Source organism: Melospiza melodia, chromosome 8, assembly GCF_035770615.1.
Source record: "Melospiza melodia melodia isolate bMelMel2 chromosome 8, bMelMel2.pri, whole genome shotgun sequence".
NCBI lineage: Eukaryota > Metazoa > Chordata > Aves > Passeriformes > Passerellidae > Melospiza > Melospiza melodia.
In genome coordinates this window covers 11,667,009-11,684,649 of record NC_086201.1, presented here as the reverse complement: position 1 = coordinate 11,684,649, position 17,641 = coordinate 11,667,009, and positions in this window count along the sequence as shown.

Sequence of the window (17,641 nt, the reverse complement as noted above, 5' to 3'; positions counted from 1 at the left end):
CAGTGACAATAAGCAGATACTATTTGCCAATAATAGATTGCCATCAGTCTGGGGTTACTATACTTTCACACATGTAAACTGCACCTCAGATAACACCTGTATAAAAGCATGAGTTGTTGCGAGCGTGTCCTCAGTTCACCTCAGCATTTACTACCTCCCACAAGGCTGGAGGTGCAGGCAGGTGCCAGTCAAGGGGTTCAGGCATCATGGTGATGCAGCTTTCCCTCACAATGCACTGACATGTCTGTGGTCTCGCTACTGCTAAATCACAGGGACTTTCCTAGGGTGACACATGGATTTATATGTTACTAATTTAAAATACCCATAAGACAAAAATGAGGGTGCCTGATGACATGTCTCTAGCTGGGCACACAAAATCCTCAGTACTTGTCACTCTAGACAGTTTCCACACCCTGGGGAAGACAAGGGAGTGCCACCACACTGGTTTAGGTGGCCACAGGAGAGCCCTCTCACAGCCACACAGTGGCCATGGCTGCACCATGCAGGGAGTACAGCAGGCTGCAGTGACAAGCTGAATCACAGAATCTGTTCATTTAGGCTGGAAAAGACCTCTAAGATCACTGAGTCCAACCATTAACCCAGCACTGCCAAGTCCACCACTGAACCATGTCCCTAATCACCACATCTACACAGCTTTTAAATACCTCCAGGGGTGGTGACTCAACTGAAATGCCATGCCAAACATTTCCAGCAAACTTGCGTCTCCACAGACTAGTCCAAAGCCTGACAGAAGTCCCAATACCAGGACTTTTTCCAAGGGACAATCTTATCTGTGAGCATGTTTGCAAGAACATCATTAACTGTAGCTGAAATTAGGGATCCACTGGGCCATTCAGACCAATGGGCAACATTGGTCAAGTTGGCAGCACAGGCAAAGACCTCATGCTGATGGAGGGTGTCCTTCCTAGCTCAATGCAGGGCAGTTCTTGGAGTGAGAAATTAATCTGCATTTTTATTTTCATTCCCTTGAACTGGAGATAACACAGCAATGATTTTGTATCAGGTGTATTTTTTACTGGACAAAGTTCACCTGACATGGGGGCAGCAGTCACATAGGTTACAGCTCTGCTGGGTTTTAAACACCTTAAGGTGTTGTTTAGGCAAATAACTGCTTAGCCTCACTTCTAGCAATCCAACGAGCCACTTTAAACATTTTCAAAATAATGAAGTAACTCCTAGAAGGATTTTGATGGTGAATGTTTAGCCCTTCTAAGGTACATTTCAATTCCATTAAAAGCTACAGACATTTTGTGAAAATGAAAGCTGAAAATAAAAATGCCTGGAACAGCAGAATCCAGGACAAAAGGAAGTCACAATTTGTAAACATATTAAGAAACATGTAATATCAAACTGAACAAGAAAACTGCCTGAAATGAGGCTACAGGAATGCTCCCACTTCAGAGCATCACACTGACCGACCCAAGCTGACCGACATAAAACTGCAGCTTTGCACAGGGAGACACTCAGAGAAGACTGGGGGCAATTCCCCACTTTCCAGAAAAGAGAGGGATACACTTAAGGAGGATTGGGCTCAACTAATTCACTCTCCAGCATTTACTAGCTCATCACCAGTGTATGCTGGTCACACAGGCTCCTTCTGCATTTAAACAGGATTCACCCAAACGTGTGTGGCCACCTGAAGCAGGCTGGACCAGTCACTCCATGCAAGCTGACCATAGCGGGGTATGAAATCACTGCTTAGACAAGATACTTGATTTTTGGAGGGCTAAAGAGGGCTAAGCACAGATTGCCATTTTACCTGGAATGGTTTTGGCACCAGATAGTGCAGGACCAAGCACTTCCTGATCTACTGAGACCAGGTCCATTTTTCTTTATTGGGTAATACCACAGCTTCCTCCAGGCCAATGCATCCAAGTTTTCTTGACATGGAAAAACAGACTGTGTATGTCAAGATCTTACTTCTGCCAGGCCTTGAGACACAGCAGGATCAGGCACTGGGTCTGGCAGCGACAGTAAAACTACTTTTGGTCCCATGCAGTTCCTAAGTCACTGTCTATTTTAAGTATTTCAGTTTCTCAGGCAAGGGAGATGGCATTTTTCTGGAAGGCAGATCTGTGTGGAGCTGCATCACTGAATACTGAGGGTTTCTTTCAATAACATCTGCCTGGAGTGACTCCTGAGTCCTGTTCAGCTTAGCTAAAGTTATCATCTGACTACATCCAAAATATCATAAATTCATCTCCAAGGAAACATTTGTTCTGACCACTGACAGTCTCTGTCTAATAAATGTCTTCTAGAAAAGGCAGAGTATAATACATCTCATAAAAATATAGGAGTTACAGACATTAAACAAATCTGGATCTTGAGAAAAATACCCAGTTAATTCAGTGTGTTTGGTAACAGCATTACACCGCCACATCCCAGCAGATACTGTCATCCACCACATGCAATGTCTGCATTCCCAAGTCAAAAAATTGGCATATTTTTTTCTCTGAAGGCTTGAGTCTAGTGCTTCATTCCTCTCATCTGCCACTAATTTCTTCCTTAATGCTAGGAGGCACCTTATTTCCTTTGCACACATTAAATTTCCCCCCCCTTATTTTCTCCTCAGGAAGGCTTCACTCCTTCTGTATGTTGAGCTTCTTTCTCTCTTGGATTTTCATCGATGAAACAAATCTCATCACCAGATACTCTGACATGAACAGCCCAGATCATTGTTTTGCCTCATTATACATTGCTATAATATTCAGTGCTTAGGACCCACAATCAGGTTCACTGCTGGTAGAATTCCCTTTTACCATCCCTAGTATCTTTATGAACTTCTCTAATGTCATTGCTCTTTGAAAGAAGAAGGATTTCTGGGTCAATAATTTCCCATCTTTGGAAGATCTCCAATTAATATTTTATTTCTTGTGGTGTCCTTGCAACTATGTTGAGATGCTATTCCCAAAACAGTTTTAGACTGTTTCATCCTTCCCCTCCAGGGATGAGCACACACCACATACCCCTCGCTCACATCATCTTGAATCCATTCCTCACAGCACTGAACACATTTTCAGCACTTTCCACCATTGTAGCTCATAAACTATAAGTTGTCATGGCTCATGAAAATCATTGGTAGAGCTTCACCAGCTGGTACTCAAACTAACTTCAATTGATGAGGCAACTAATCCATGCAGCTGTCTCTTTCCAAAACTGTTCTGTCACTTAATTCTCTTTTTTCATTTCTGTCTACACCTCTGATTCTCATGTCAATCTACAAGCTGCCAGCTGAACTGTTCCCACTTGTTTTGATATCACAAGCCCTTTTTGGTTACACTAACCATTGTCTGCTGGTCTGGGTACTTGGGTTATGCCCCTTCACTATTACCAAATTTAGCTCAGCTGTTATGTTGCAGCTGGTGGTTGATGCCATACATTAACATTCCTTTCTAATTAGCCCATACATTAAACACATGTGACAAAAAGAAACCTTTTCATTTTTAAGCACATACTGCCAAGCAAAATGAACTTACAGCATGGTCTTTGTGCCTTAAGTGAGAGTGGTGTGTTTATGGCTAAAATACCAACAAAGCTATGACAACACAACCCAGGTGATTGCAATATGAAAGCTCCCTGATGCCACAGGCTGCATTGTTTTAGCTTGTGAATCACCCCTGTCTCCAAACCCAGGTAAAACAAAACAAAAAACAGAGAAAAAAGATAAAGGCAAAGACAAGACAAAGGAAAGTAAGGTGTTGTTTCTCCTCCACCCCAAACTGCACAAGAGGGAGAAAGGCATCTGAACAGGCAACTCAGACACCTCAGGGAGAGCCATCAAAGCCTGAGAATTTTTGGCATAGTGAAAACATTTTCCTCAGAGTTTAGGAGGCTAGAGCATCTTCAAAAAATTACAGACATAAGATGAGATATTCTGATCCATTATCATGGAAAACCTGACCAGCTAGATCCCACCCAGACTTCAAGACCCCTGGATGCTCTGTTACTTGTTTTACTCAGTCTCCTGTGCCTTTAGTCCAGTCTGTCTCCTGTTCTCCAACACAATGACACTTTGCAGAGATGACATTATCAAACGTCAGAAGGTGCTCATGCAAACCTTGTTGTTTGCTACACGAGAGTCAGTGAGAAAGAGACAGATGACCTTCTCTCCAAATTTCAGTGTTCAGTTTAACACTGGTGACCCTAAGGTTGCTCAAGTTATCTAGTGTGCTGTGACACCTCAGTGAGCCCTGTTGGCTAAGGACAGCCAGGAGCCAGCAGCACTGAGGCTGTGTGAGGATGGATGGATGGATGGAACCAAATCTGGATGCAATCTCATGCACTACATGTCTCATGGATATCTGTCTTTTATTAAGTGACATAAGGTGGCTAGACAAGACAGTTTGATTCCACCTCTTTCATGTCCTGCAATAGCTTTTTTGAGGTCTCATCAGTGTTGCCTCTTGCACAACCAACACTTTACTTGCTTCTTTTCCACGTTTAAGAACCACATAATCCTTTAGGCAGCACTGTTTAAAGACCAGGGAGTCCCAGTGCTCTTCCCATGGAGCTGGACTGCAGACCTGCAGGAGCAAACTGTGGAAGCAGTGGGTGCCAGGATCTCTCTGCCATGTTAGCCCCAGCAGGCAGGACTCAGAATCACCCCAGTCACCTCTGAGATGCTGCAGCAATGAGAACACAATGACCAGGCTGGACAGAGAGGAGAGAAAACCCCCAGTCCAGCAGACCCAGCAAGAGTCTGCAACACCAGCACGGGTGCACAAACCAGAGCCAGCTGGAAACACGAGCAGATCCTTGCAGGAAGGCAGACAAACACTTTAACACCACTGCTCATAAAGGGCAAGGCAGAAACAGGGAGGTTAAGTAGTTTACTTAAGCTATGGAGCAGAGCCTAGTTAGACACCCTGGAGCTGGGCTCAAGCCACTGTTAGACCAGCAGCTTTCAAATAATCATTCCCACAAACTTCTTCTGTGGTGATATTTCTGAACAATACCAGGGAACATTCCACCATAAATTGTGCTGTGTTCCAGTTTCCACATTATAGCTCTGATGTAACTCAGTAACACTTTGTCCCATCAAGCCCAACAATAGATTTAATCAGAACATTTGTCTCAGAGAGACAATGGGGAGTTCTGATTAACCTGGCACCAAACTCTGGCAGTTGCCTGCAAGGGATTTTTTTTTTTTTTTTTTTTTTTCTCTGAATGCTTGCCCTTGGCAGCTCTTCAGCCTGCAATACACCAAGCCTGTGGCTGCCAGGAGAGCTGTGAAAATGCCCCGTGCTATTTGACATGCAAACAGCACACTTCATTTCAGAAATGCAACATTTCTGCAGCAGCAAGGAGGAGGACACTGCTCCCTGAGCATCCCACCAGCCAACCACATGAGCATCAAGGACATCAGACCACTGTCAGATGCAAAGGGTCTGTCCTGTGAACTTGCTGATGGAAACTGAACAGCAGGCACTGGGCTCTCAAAAAGAGGGAAGAGAAGAAGGGCAGCACTGCAGCACTGCTCTGCAATGGCTTGGTTGGCTTCTTTTGTACCTCTGCCCAAAGCACAAAGCCTCTGTGGGCTGCTGCAAAGCAGAGAGGCCCCTTCATATAGAGCAGGTGCAGGTGGGAGCCAGGTGAGAAGTGAAAGCACAGGCACAGTGATTGACAGACATCAGTCAGTCATCAAAGGCACAGGAGCACAAGCCACAGCCCAGTGGGACTGTGAGCAAAGCAGGGCTCAGTGCTGCATCCAAGAAAGTTGCACCAAGCAGTTCCCTGAGGCCTGCAGGGAGGGATAAAATATTTTTTAGGTTTGGCTTAGGGGATATCCTGTATTGTTCCCTCAGGAAGCACTCTGTGCTCACAGCCCATCCCAGACAGTTCCCTCCCTGTCTTGCATGGGAGCACCTCCACATCTTCCATCCATCCCTCCCACACCTGTGCTGCTCACTTCCCACAGCCTGGCTGCTTCCCTGCGTGCAGCTGCCCCTCTCCCTAGCAGTGCAGTCACAAAAACCCCTTTCCATAAGGGGCCAAACTATATCAAGGCTTAGCCTAGACTTGTCCTGGAGCAGATTGCTGCTAGGCAGTAATGCTCAGGGGTTGAAAATGTAATGGGAGTGTAACTCAAACTAGCCCTTGGTGTTTGTAATCTAAGACAGTTTGACATAAGTTGGGTGGAATATGAAAAAAAAAAAAAACAAAAAAACAACAACAACAAAAAAAACCAGAACTAAAACAATGAATAAGAAAGAAGAAATGCAATAACCAAAGCCTGCAAGAAGGTCCCAAAGCAGCAATCAGCCTCCAGCTCTTACTCCATCCTTCCTCCTGCTCAGCCTTGCTGTCACTGCCTTCTCTGCAGTAGCACAAAGGAAAGGGACCAGTTCTGCTAGAGGAGATTTGGGTCTAGGGAAGGAAAGGGGGCTTGCCAGGGCTCCCCATCAGAGCAACTACAAATCGCACTTTGGCACAGCATCTTCTGCATATCCTTCTTTCCCACCAAAAGACAACTTCTCCAATGCTAGACAAAATTCCTGATACCCTTGTTTTCACCAACAGCCACTCCCATTCCCATCCTTTTGCCTTTCTTATGGCTGGCATGAGTGGTACTTCTGCAGTTAGGAAGTTCTTGTGTGTGTTGATGGAGTTGAAGGAACTTTCTCTGGGTGGATCCAATCAGACAGAGAAGTTTGAGTTTTTATAAGCATGTTACTCATCCTGACCAGCTCCTGCCTCCAATTCATTTCAGTAAAATATGTTTTGTTATAAATCTTGATTTGATGTCCACCACTGCCAAGAAAAGAACTCTGCATTCTGCATGTCGCCACTATGTTCTCCTCTTCATAAGAGCTTGATATTGTGAAATAAAAAGATCAATTTATATTAAGGCCATATTTTTATCAGGCCAAGGCTTTTAATGGAAGGAATCTGTGTATGGTAAAATATATTAAAAATGACTGTTACTAAAAAACCTCACCAAAACAGTCACTGTTCAAAGCATGTAAGCACCTTTTTTAATCTGTAATTTATTAAAAAACCCGTAGCATTCTTATGACAGTTGTACTATTGTTTCATCCACCACCAAAGCAACATCCTGATTCTCAGATTAATTTCAATAGCTCTGCAATTATGCAGCCAGATTGCTATGTGTGCACCAAGGAATTAAAATTAAAATAATGAAGAACACCTTGTCTTGAGCTTTCTTAGAGGGCCTTAAGAGTGGAAACACTCTCATTTCTTAAGGACTTGGTTCATTTTAGGAATTATATTCCTTCCACAGAGATGTACAAATGTTTCCAGCCCAGAGGTTTTGGAGCTATGCAATAATTAGAGTTTTTCTCCAAGCTCAGGAGGTATTGGAATATTCTGAAGATACTCAGATTTAAAATATAATAAAATCTTCTCCACATGGTTGCAGAGTGGTTTGAAGGCAGATAGAGAAGATCCAGCTGTACAAACAATTATCTTCCAATATGATCTGGAAGCCATTCAGGAGCTGTTTACAGTATGTATAACACCATTGCTCTGTTCCCCCACATCAGCAGGCTGATCCAGATGCAATTGCATTTCCAACCATCATTATCCACATTCCTAATTCAAGGTGTTTCAAAGAGACTAATGTCACACTTATCCTCTCTGTTACTAACCCTATAATACTTAAAAACCATCTCTTGACTTGATCTGTACCTTCATTAGAGATGGTTTCAAATCAGATTTTTGATGCCCCAGCTTTGGGGCCATTCATTATGCAGATCTCAGGTCTATCTCTTCCTATAAATGTGACCTAAAAACCAGGGCCCAAAGCCAGTGATCCCCTGGCTGGTTCATCTTGATATGTTATTTACTCACTCCTCACTCCCTTTAATAGATTTAAAAGTTCTGCCTCCAGATATTTTCTTTCCATATGCATTTCTTTCTGAGTCTAGTAGGTTTAATTATTTCCAGACCTTGCAGCCAGAAGTGAAAGAAACCTAAACCATACGATTAGAACATTTTTTTCTTCAAACACCACAAATAATCCATTACAATTATTTATGTCTTTGGATCAAGACAAAGAAAGAAAACAAGTATGCCATAAATGACAACTTGATGTATTTCGGCACACCGCAGAACTGCGTCAATGAAATTACTTCTGACTTGTTCTGCTGATGTTCCTGAGAAATCTTATCAGGATTATTGCTGTACACAAAACAAAGGTGATACTGTTTGTATTTTGAGTTGCAGGAAAAACAAGAAGTGCTTTGGGTGATGCTTGAAGACAACCAAGAAAGTTTTGAGAAAACAGAAGTGGTTGTGATGGTGTAAGGGCAAAGGCAAGGCACTGTCTGTAAGGAGAAGGCAGTACTGCTGAAAATGTTTTTTCATGCCTCAAAACCTGTCAACTTTTCCAAATATAGTACCAAAAGATGATGTCTTTACCACAGATTTTGCCCTAATCACCTGTACCCTAACCTTCACCTACAAACCTTTGCATCCCCTCAGGGAATCAGTTGCTTTAGATCAAGTGGAATGAGTGAAAAATCAAGTGATGCATCCTGATTCACAATAGGTGATAACAATAACAGTGGCCACAGCATTTAGAAACACCTTTAGACTGTGATGTGAAGAACATCCCAAATCATAGCATGTGCCTGCATCTCTTCCATAGTCAGAAATCACAGAATTGACTGGTCTTTTTCTTGACTTTGAGTTTGTCATCATAGGATAACTCAAACCGCTCTTTCCTTTATCAGAAATTTTGATTATACAGTACATTCTTCTAGAAATAAAATGGTCCCTAATAAATTCTCATTCATTAGCCCTACAGGAAAATGCTAATTGTATTCAGCAGGCAGTACTCATACTAAAAAAAAAAAAAAAAAAAAAAAAAAAAAAGTAAATTTTTCTCTTCTGAAAGAATTTTCCAGATCTGGTGTTACTAGCAGCTTTCTTCACAACTGAAAATCTACAATTTCTCTACCACTGCCCATATTCAGAATTTGCAAGGAGGAATTTCTGCCTCTGCAATAGGAATTTGGGTTTCAAAAGGTCTGTGAGCAGCCTAAAACAAACTAGTTCATTTATTCCATGCTGCCCTGCAGAATGACAAGACCTCTGCGTTTGGGGTTTTTCCCAGTTAATACCTAAAAAAAAAATACTGCAGAGTAAGGATTTGGTCTGTGCATCAACTACCCCACTTTTGCCAAGCCACCACATCTCCCAGTTTGTTTTGTGCAGTGCTAAATCCCATCTGAAAGCAGTTTTGCCACAGCAGGGCTACCTGTGATGATCAACCAGAACATGCACTAAGTCTCCACTGTGGTCATGCTGTCTTGCTAGGAATTGATGCATCCATAACTCATCTCAAAAAAGCAGTTCTGAGTCAAACCTTATGGAAAAAGTTGCACATAAGCATTTAAGCAAAATTAGTGGCTCTGGCATTTATGTGTCATTGCAGGTAGAGGATCTTGAGACTTCTACACACCCCACGAACTTCAGTAAACTGACACATCTGGAATGCTTCAACACATTGTTTTGGTTGAAAGAAAAATCCACATCAAGCTGTTTTGCAGCTTTATTCCTAAAAATCATGACACAATATCTTTTTTTGCAGATAAAAAAAGAGAGCTCTGTGTCAGGTTTCCTGGTTTGAGCAATCCCAAAGCTTTACATAGTGTGAGGTTTTGAGAGCACTAACAAAATCACTGAGAGACACTGAGGGCTTTGGCTGTTTTACAGCTTTGTCTCAAGGGAAAATAGAAAGAGATTATGAATTTGTTTGTCTTTTAAGGAGCTGTACTTGGTGGAAGGATGAAAATAGTGAGGGCTCCACTGGGAGCTGATTAAATAGTAGCCCATATCAAGTAATAATGGTACTGACATTGCTTTTTAAAGTAAGTTCAAGTGTAAGGAGCTGGGGCTGCACTGCACTTGCTGCAGGAAGCTGCACACAACTCTGGATCCACAGTGCTGCCTGCTCCCTCAGTAAACTTTGCTCTCTCTATGGGCCTGTGGGTTTTTAATAACTAATTGCCTCATCCCTGGCTGAGAAGCTCCATCAGATAATAAACCACTTGATGAGTTCATGCTCACCTTCCCCAAGGAGCAGCAAAGAGTTTGGGTTAGCCTTGGCCTTCACAGGACACAGCCAAGCCATGCACCCCAGCTCTTCTGCTGATGGGCCTCAGCACCAGGGATGGGGGTGTTAGGGATCAGATCAGGCACCTGACCCTGCTTAAAACATTTCTCTTCAAGTGCTCACCCCTCTCACAATCCAGATTTGCCACCACCTGTGCCAGAGACATCCTCTGAAGGGACTGAGAGGGCAACCACAGCTTTGTGGTGGGAAGATGGAAGTTAAACCATCACAGGGGTTACTCACAGAGGTTGGAGATGTGGCCCCTCATTCACACCCCACTGAAAACCAAAACCAGCCCCCCAGGGTGCAGTACAACTTCACTGCTGACCTCTCTGTATTGTCTGAAAGAAGACAAGACACACACTCTTCATCTGAGGCTGCTACTGTCAAACTTGAACGTGCATTTTCTTTCCCCAGCCGCCTGAAACACACTGTCTTGGACCAATATGCCCGTTGTTGTAGCTATGAGATGAATCAGATTAGAAAATCCTTCCAAGTCACAGCCAGTCATTTATTTCTAACCTGGAGTAGTCCCTGCACAGAGCCTGGCACAGGGCTCACACCACAGCCCAGGCACAAATGGAATGCAGGGCAGGAACCTTTGTGGGGCAAGTCCTGGTGTGAGAGCCCATCCCAAGCACAGACAGCTCATCCCAGGACAAGCAGGGCAAGGTCAGCAGCAAGAGTAAGGAAAATTACACACAGAAAACCTGAAAGAAGAATAAAGGGGAGGGAGGGGGAGCATGGAAACAAAATACTGTGGAAGAGGAATAACATGGCAAGTGGTTTTTGATCTTACCTACAAGTGTGTAGTGAGTGGTCATTAACACACACACATCAGCTCCTGGGACTATCTGGACACACAACACCTGAACACAGAAAATGTACAAGGCCAAGGAGGAGGAAAGGTTTTCTTTGATCAGCAAAGCATTGAATAACAGGCTCACTATGTCTACATGAGGATTTTACCCCTTGCTAGCTCACAGGAACACAAAGTCTCTGAAGCCATGAGTGGCACAGACAGGAAATGTCATAGCATTTGCTGATGACTGCCCATGGCTCCTACCTTACCTGTGCATCAATATCAAATATTGTCTGAACGGGGCAGTGAGTTCCACCTCTGAACCCTAAATTTCCAGTGACAATGCGAACAGGTGAAGCCAGGGCTCTCTGCTCCTTGTCCCTGGCTCCATTTTCCCATGTGGAGGTCCCAGCCTGTTCAGTGTGATAATCTGTGACTGCTTGGTGCTGGTCCAGCACCCTCCAGCTCCTCGTAGAGTGCACTAACCTCTGGTTTTTGACCATCATCCAAACACACTCTTTGCACCACACTTTTTATCTCCCCAGCTGGTAATTGCACCAAAGGAGGCTCCCAGATAAATATCAGTAGTAACAGATTCTCCCTCACTTGTCATTGTTCTACCATGATTCAAACAGCTTCAAATGACAGGCTTGAAAAATGACATGGGCTTGCAAAGTGTGGGAATGAAAAGTTTCTGAATGCTGGCACGTGCTTATCAACACCTACATCATAATCTCAGCAACCAACTGGCAACAGAGCTGTGCCAAATTAGGTGGAAAAGGAGAACACACAAAGAAGATCAATAGATCTAAGGACAGAATTGCTACAAGCATGAGTACTCCTGAATAACTTCCCCCACTATTTGCTCCAGCAGGACTTTCTCTTCAGTAGCATCTCTAAGTGCTGTTCCAGTGACCCTCAAAAAGGCTTGGATACAAACATCCAAGAGTTTCAGCTGCAGTACAACATACACCTCATCCATTTTTGCAGCTGTCCAGCAAAACCAACCCTACAGCTCAGTCATAGTTTGTTGTGGAAAATATTTTATCAACCCATTAATTCTTTGGATCTGCTTGGGAATATCTAAATACTTAGATAAAGTATGAAAAGAGAAAATATTGCTGGGTATCAAGTGCTACAGGAAAATTCACAGGGCAGCTGTTGGTGAGTGTGGTGGGATGCACTGCCTGGCCAGCACGCAGGGCTGTTTCACTGACCACCCCTGAAGGGATGCTGCAGGGTGTGCACACCTCAAACACTGAGCAGGCACACCCATCCCATCCCATCTCCTCTCTGTGCTAAAGAGGGTTTAGCCATGTTTCCCCAGTTCAGTTACTGCCACAGGTTTCTATCAGACCGAAACTGTGTTTGCACTACAGAACTTCCCTCTTCATAAAGATTATGTGGAAAATAAATCATCAACCCCCCAAAAGTCCATCTGAACATAACAAAAGTGTAAAAAAAATCTTGCCATTTTCCAGCAACTTTTGCAAGAACTAGGACATATCAAGCGTGGCTGCCTTTTATATGCTGAGAAAACTCAACAACATTAAATTTCCCCAGACAAACACTGTGTCTTTTTAAGGTCTTTCAAAGGCACTCCACTAAAAATACATAAAGATATGAAATGTTACAGATAACAGTTAGCAAAGACTGGTCTTAAATTTAATTCTAAGAAAGTTCCTATTAACCCTATAGATCTCAGCTGAGCTGGTCCCAAGGATGCTGCAACAATACTCAGGAGGCTTCCAGACCTATCAAACATAATTCCACGGGTCTTGGGGCCAAGCCATCATGTCAAGTACCTGTTCAGAAAACAGTTTGTGTTCTCAAACCAGTGAGAACAAAGTGTACAGGCTAAATAACTTGATAAATAAAAATGTACCTTAAGCAATTAGTGTTTTACCCAGCTCTGCTGCCTTTAATTTACTGAGGTGAACAATGAATTTAGTAATACTCTGCCAAGGGGAAAGAAGTCAGTGTCAGAATATCCCATTTTGAAAATGAGGCAGGAGTAATTTTGAATGGCAAAGCCTAAATTTATGATTTGTTGAATTGCAATTTTTAAGTAATATTTTCACCCTAAATATCAATTACTCCAAAAAAATTACTATGAAACAGAATAAATCTTCTCTTTCCCATAAGCTTTATCAGTCACAGGTAGACTGTTTGAAGGAAACTTGAAATCAAATTCCATGATGCATTTACTATTGAACAGACCACAGTATCTACAGGTGCTCAGTAATGTTGGCAGGGACTACTCTGAGTAGAAAATGTGTCAAGTAAGATTTTAAATGGAGAAAACCTGAAACATAGAACTGATTTTATTATCATCAAATTATGCCATTTTCCACATTTTAAATCTTCCTAAAGTCAAAACCCTTTCTAGCATGTGTCTCACATTCTTCTGAGAATTAGAACAGGACTCTGCCGAATCCCACAGCCACAACTTGGGTGATTTAGGAGTTTTCCCATCAAGTTCCCTCTAGAATTTGCTCCTTTCTGAAGGAACACAATGATGATTTTTCTCAAAGAAGACACATGAAGGCACCATGTAATGCTTCTTGTGCTTATAGCCCATGATCCAGGCTCAGCTTGTAAGACTCTCCTTAGTTTCAGGGTACAAAGCCCTGCCAGTGGCAGCCTCTCCATCCAAATTAAAAAGCACTGAAAACAGCTCACATCTTTATTTACATCCATACTGTAACTTAAGGATAAGCATCTCTTATCCACCAACTCCAGAACCATTTCTCCTCTTGACTGTGTGTTCTTTCATCATGCACAAAAAAAAATAAGCCAAGTTAATGCAACCTTTCACATCTGGAGACATCAGAACAAGCAAACAGAGCTGAGAATTTGCAGCACACACAACCAATTGCACAAGAATCCAGATTGGAGATTTAATGCATCCACAGCACAGGTTCCCCAGGCTCCCCAAAATTTAGACTGCTCTGCCTGGCACATGTGGAGCATGATGGCATCTGCGCAGTGTGGAAAAGCTCATCCATTGAAGTTTCACCCCAACTTAAAGCCCCTCAGACCCCTCACACTGCCAATCCCACCTATGATTGTGAAGCAGTACTGCTAGCAAGTAAAACCTTAAGTTTTTAGTGTCCAGCTCCATCTTTATCTGGCAAACACACCACCACAAGAACTGCCCAACTTGGTAGAAAGTGGTTGCCAAGTTATATTTTTTATATTCACTGGAGAAAACTAATAAATGTGTCCCAAGTAAAGTAAAATATAATTTTTAAATAGATATTCTTAAGGGATGAACTGAAAGATAATTATGGCTTAGCACACCTATGTTGTTTTACTTTTCTCCCACCCAACACTGGAAAGACAAAAATCGGTTTTTAGTGATTCATAAATTCTCTGAGGCAAGAATGGGATATTATAATTTCTCGTTGGATTGCCTGGCTAGCACTGGCCATGGGCTTCCCCTGCTGACCCTGCACAACAGGCAGCCTTTGGCCTAGCCCAGATGACTTTTGAAGACTCCTTCCACACTAAATTACTTTATGAGTCTGTGAGTTTATAGCCTTTATCACAATAATAGGTTGACGTCAATCACACTTGCTGGCAAGATAGTAAAACCTGATATTAAGGCTGGGAGCAAGTTTCACCCATACTGCCAGCTTTCAAGAGTAATTATTCCATTGAATGCAAAATCACCAGCCTGTAATTGACTTAATTGCATCCTTCTCCAGCTCCAGCAGTGCCAAGCACTGCACAGCCAGCCCTGGGCTGGCAATTCCTTGAGCAGCCCCAGGTGAGGGAGGTGTGAGCCCCAGCAGGAGGGACCAGGACAGGTCACAGCTGCAGGGGATGCTGCTGGCTGTATCAAGGTTTGGCCCTAGAATCTGGGGACAGAAAGTGACTTGCCCATGTGACCATTTTTATGCTCTGGACAGCTGAGATGTGATGAGTTTTGCTCTGAATTGCTCAGGATTTGTCTCATTTACACACCCGGAAAGGCAAAACCTGGAGTCATACAGATCCTTAAGGAACCCAGCAGAAAGAGCAATGCAGCACCACTCACTAAAAAACCATCACTAGGTGCTCCCATCACAAAACTTGTCCAGACTATGCCATTGCTTTATTTAACAGCAAAACCTTGTACCACAGCTGGCACAAACCATGCGCTGCCAGTCCCTGATGAAATGAGAGACAAACAGAGAAGTGGGGAAAATACTGTAAGGGTGGGGAAAACATTAGGGATTTTCATGCTGTGGGACCTGGTACAGACACTTAGGGAGCTTTATTGCAGCTTTCCATACTCAAAGGGCAAACATTTTAGCGAGACTTATGAAATGGGACAAGGGATCATGGCTTTAAACTAAAGACCCACAATAATGGCTTTAAAATTTATGACCCACATAAACTTTAAAATTAAAATTTATTTTAATATTAAATATTTTAACCACTCACCTGAGATGACACCCCTGCTCTACCCTCAACTCCACCACCAAGGGAGGGCAGCCTGTGGTTTATAAAGCCAGGTCTCCTGAGCAGGTGCAGGCAGGGCTCCTTGTCTCCAAGCTAGTAATGCTGACCCCACCATGGGCCAATTTGGGAAATTAACACTCCCAGGAACACCTGCTGGCTCATCTGCACCTCCCAGGATATCCTCCCAGCTTTAGCAAAAAGGGTATTTTCAGCCCTGGCTTCCTTGTAAGACCTCTAAAAAGTCAAATGTGGGTGAAAAAGTGTCACTCTTAATTAAGGGCCATCAATTCCTTCCCCAACACCTCCTTGTCAGCTTCCTTTCCCTCCATCCACCTGGCACCCTGCTAAGGTGACAAGGAAACACCTAAAGAAGGACCCTGGTTGTGACACTGTTGGGATGGGGCTTAGTGTCTTCTACTCCTGACTATCAAAATGGCCTGTTAATGTTTTACCTAATGTCAGACCCATGCTTCAGCTATAAATCTCCACAGGAAGAATTAAGCTAAAAATCAGACACTGCAGACAAAACATGTGGCAGAGTGCTGCCATGGTATTTAAATTCTTACCATTCTTCCTGTGCTTAGTGGGTGTATAGAATGAAATTCCTTTTTTAAAATGCATATGTCTTTTATTTATTCCCTTCTCAAACCTGAAATCACCTCCCACATTTCCCATATTTTTTCAACCAAGAGTGGTGGCCACCAGTCAGGAATGTACCAAGAGTCTGGTGGTTTAGGGGTTTCTGAGTTTCACAGCACTGTAATGTCATAAGAATTTAATTTTATAAGCAAGTGTCATGCTAGTTTTTCTCCACAGCCCCAAGCCCTGATAAACTCATCCATCTCTTTGACCCAGGGTCTGAGTTTGGGCTCTTGGTCATGCTCTTTGCACCACTGGGGCTCAGGTGCTTTGCACTAAAATATAATTTTAAGGACATTTTCACACAGGGAGACACAGGGTCATCACCTGTGGGCATGGGAGCCTGAAAGGTGACAGATTAACACCACTTTGTGACATTCATGAGAGAGAAAAAATTGTTTCATTGTTTTAAAGTGGGAGTCTCCAAGAATCCAAAGGTTCATTTTCTCAATTACTTTGCTTGTGTAGCTGGCCAGCAGTGACCAAACTATCACCATAACTGGATCAAAAATTCAACTGTTGGAGAATTGAAAAGTGCAAAACCATTGGCAGGGGCTGAAAGAACCAAAAGGGAGCCGAAGCTTTAGGAAAAAAAGAATGTCTCTCCCTTTCTTCCCCCAGTAATCACTTCAACAATCACCAAAATTATCCCCACGTTTTCATTTGGGGATACATTTCTTTCTTCATTTCTTTCAAGCCATGCATGTGACAGTAAATAACTATGGCTGCTGGAGGAACAAGAGTTGTGGCCCCATAGGCACTGCTGTGAAATGAGGTGAATCTGATGGAAAAGGGAAACTGTGGGCAGCTCTGGAATGATTTTGTCTGGGCCGATGTTTTTGTCCTCAGGACAGCTGAGCACCCTTGGCTCAATGCATGTGGCCTCAAGCCTTTGTGCTGGGTTTTCTCTCCAGGGTGCTTGGCCATGCACCCTCAGCCAGGATTTCCTACCTGCACTGTCATGTGTTCATCTTTTTACTTAACTTTTCCCTTATTTTACTATCGCAGGTTAAACCATTAGGTGATGTCATGGAGATCTTAATTCCCCAAATGGTGCCAACCCATCCAGGAACTTTCTTCTGGGAGACAGTAGGCTTTGAAAATATTTTCAAGGAGGAATTCCTCTCAGCATTGCCTTTTTTTTTTTTTAAGTGTATCCAACATAATATTTGTAGCACGTCTCTTCTCTACATCAAAGTCTTCAGCATTTAAATTTTCACCATTGGAAAAACTATTTCTCAGTGCACTAATGTGCTCAGCTAATTTTGGATTCTTGCTAATCAAACTTTTTTCCAGCTGCATCATACTTGCTCATTACTTAATATCAGATAAATCAGAACTGAGGCTTTTCTAGACAGCAAAATGGACAGTAGCACTGTTTGCAACAGCCAAAAATAGAAGATTTAGGATGGGATAGGATGAGACAGTCCTGCCTCCCTGGGCCACACATCTCTGGGGAGCAGTGGAGTCAACACTTGTCTGAAACTCCAGTTTGATCAGGACAACCAGCCTCTGCTGTAATATACTAAAAAGACCTTCAGCAATTTAATTTATTGCAGGATCAAATCTTTCCTGTTCAGGTAAGCCTGGAAGCATTTAGCTTCTTTACAGGAGGAGTATGACAGGCGGTATTTCCCTGTCTGCTCTATAGT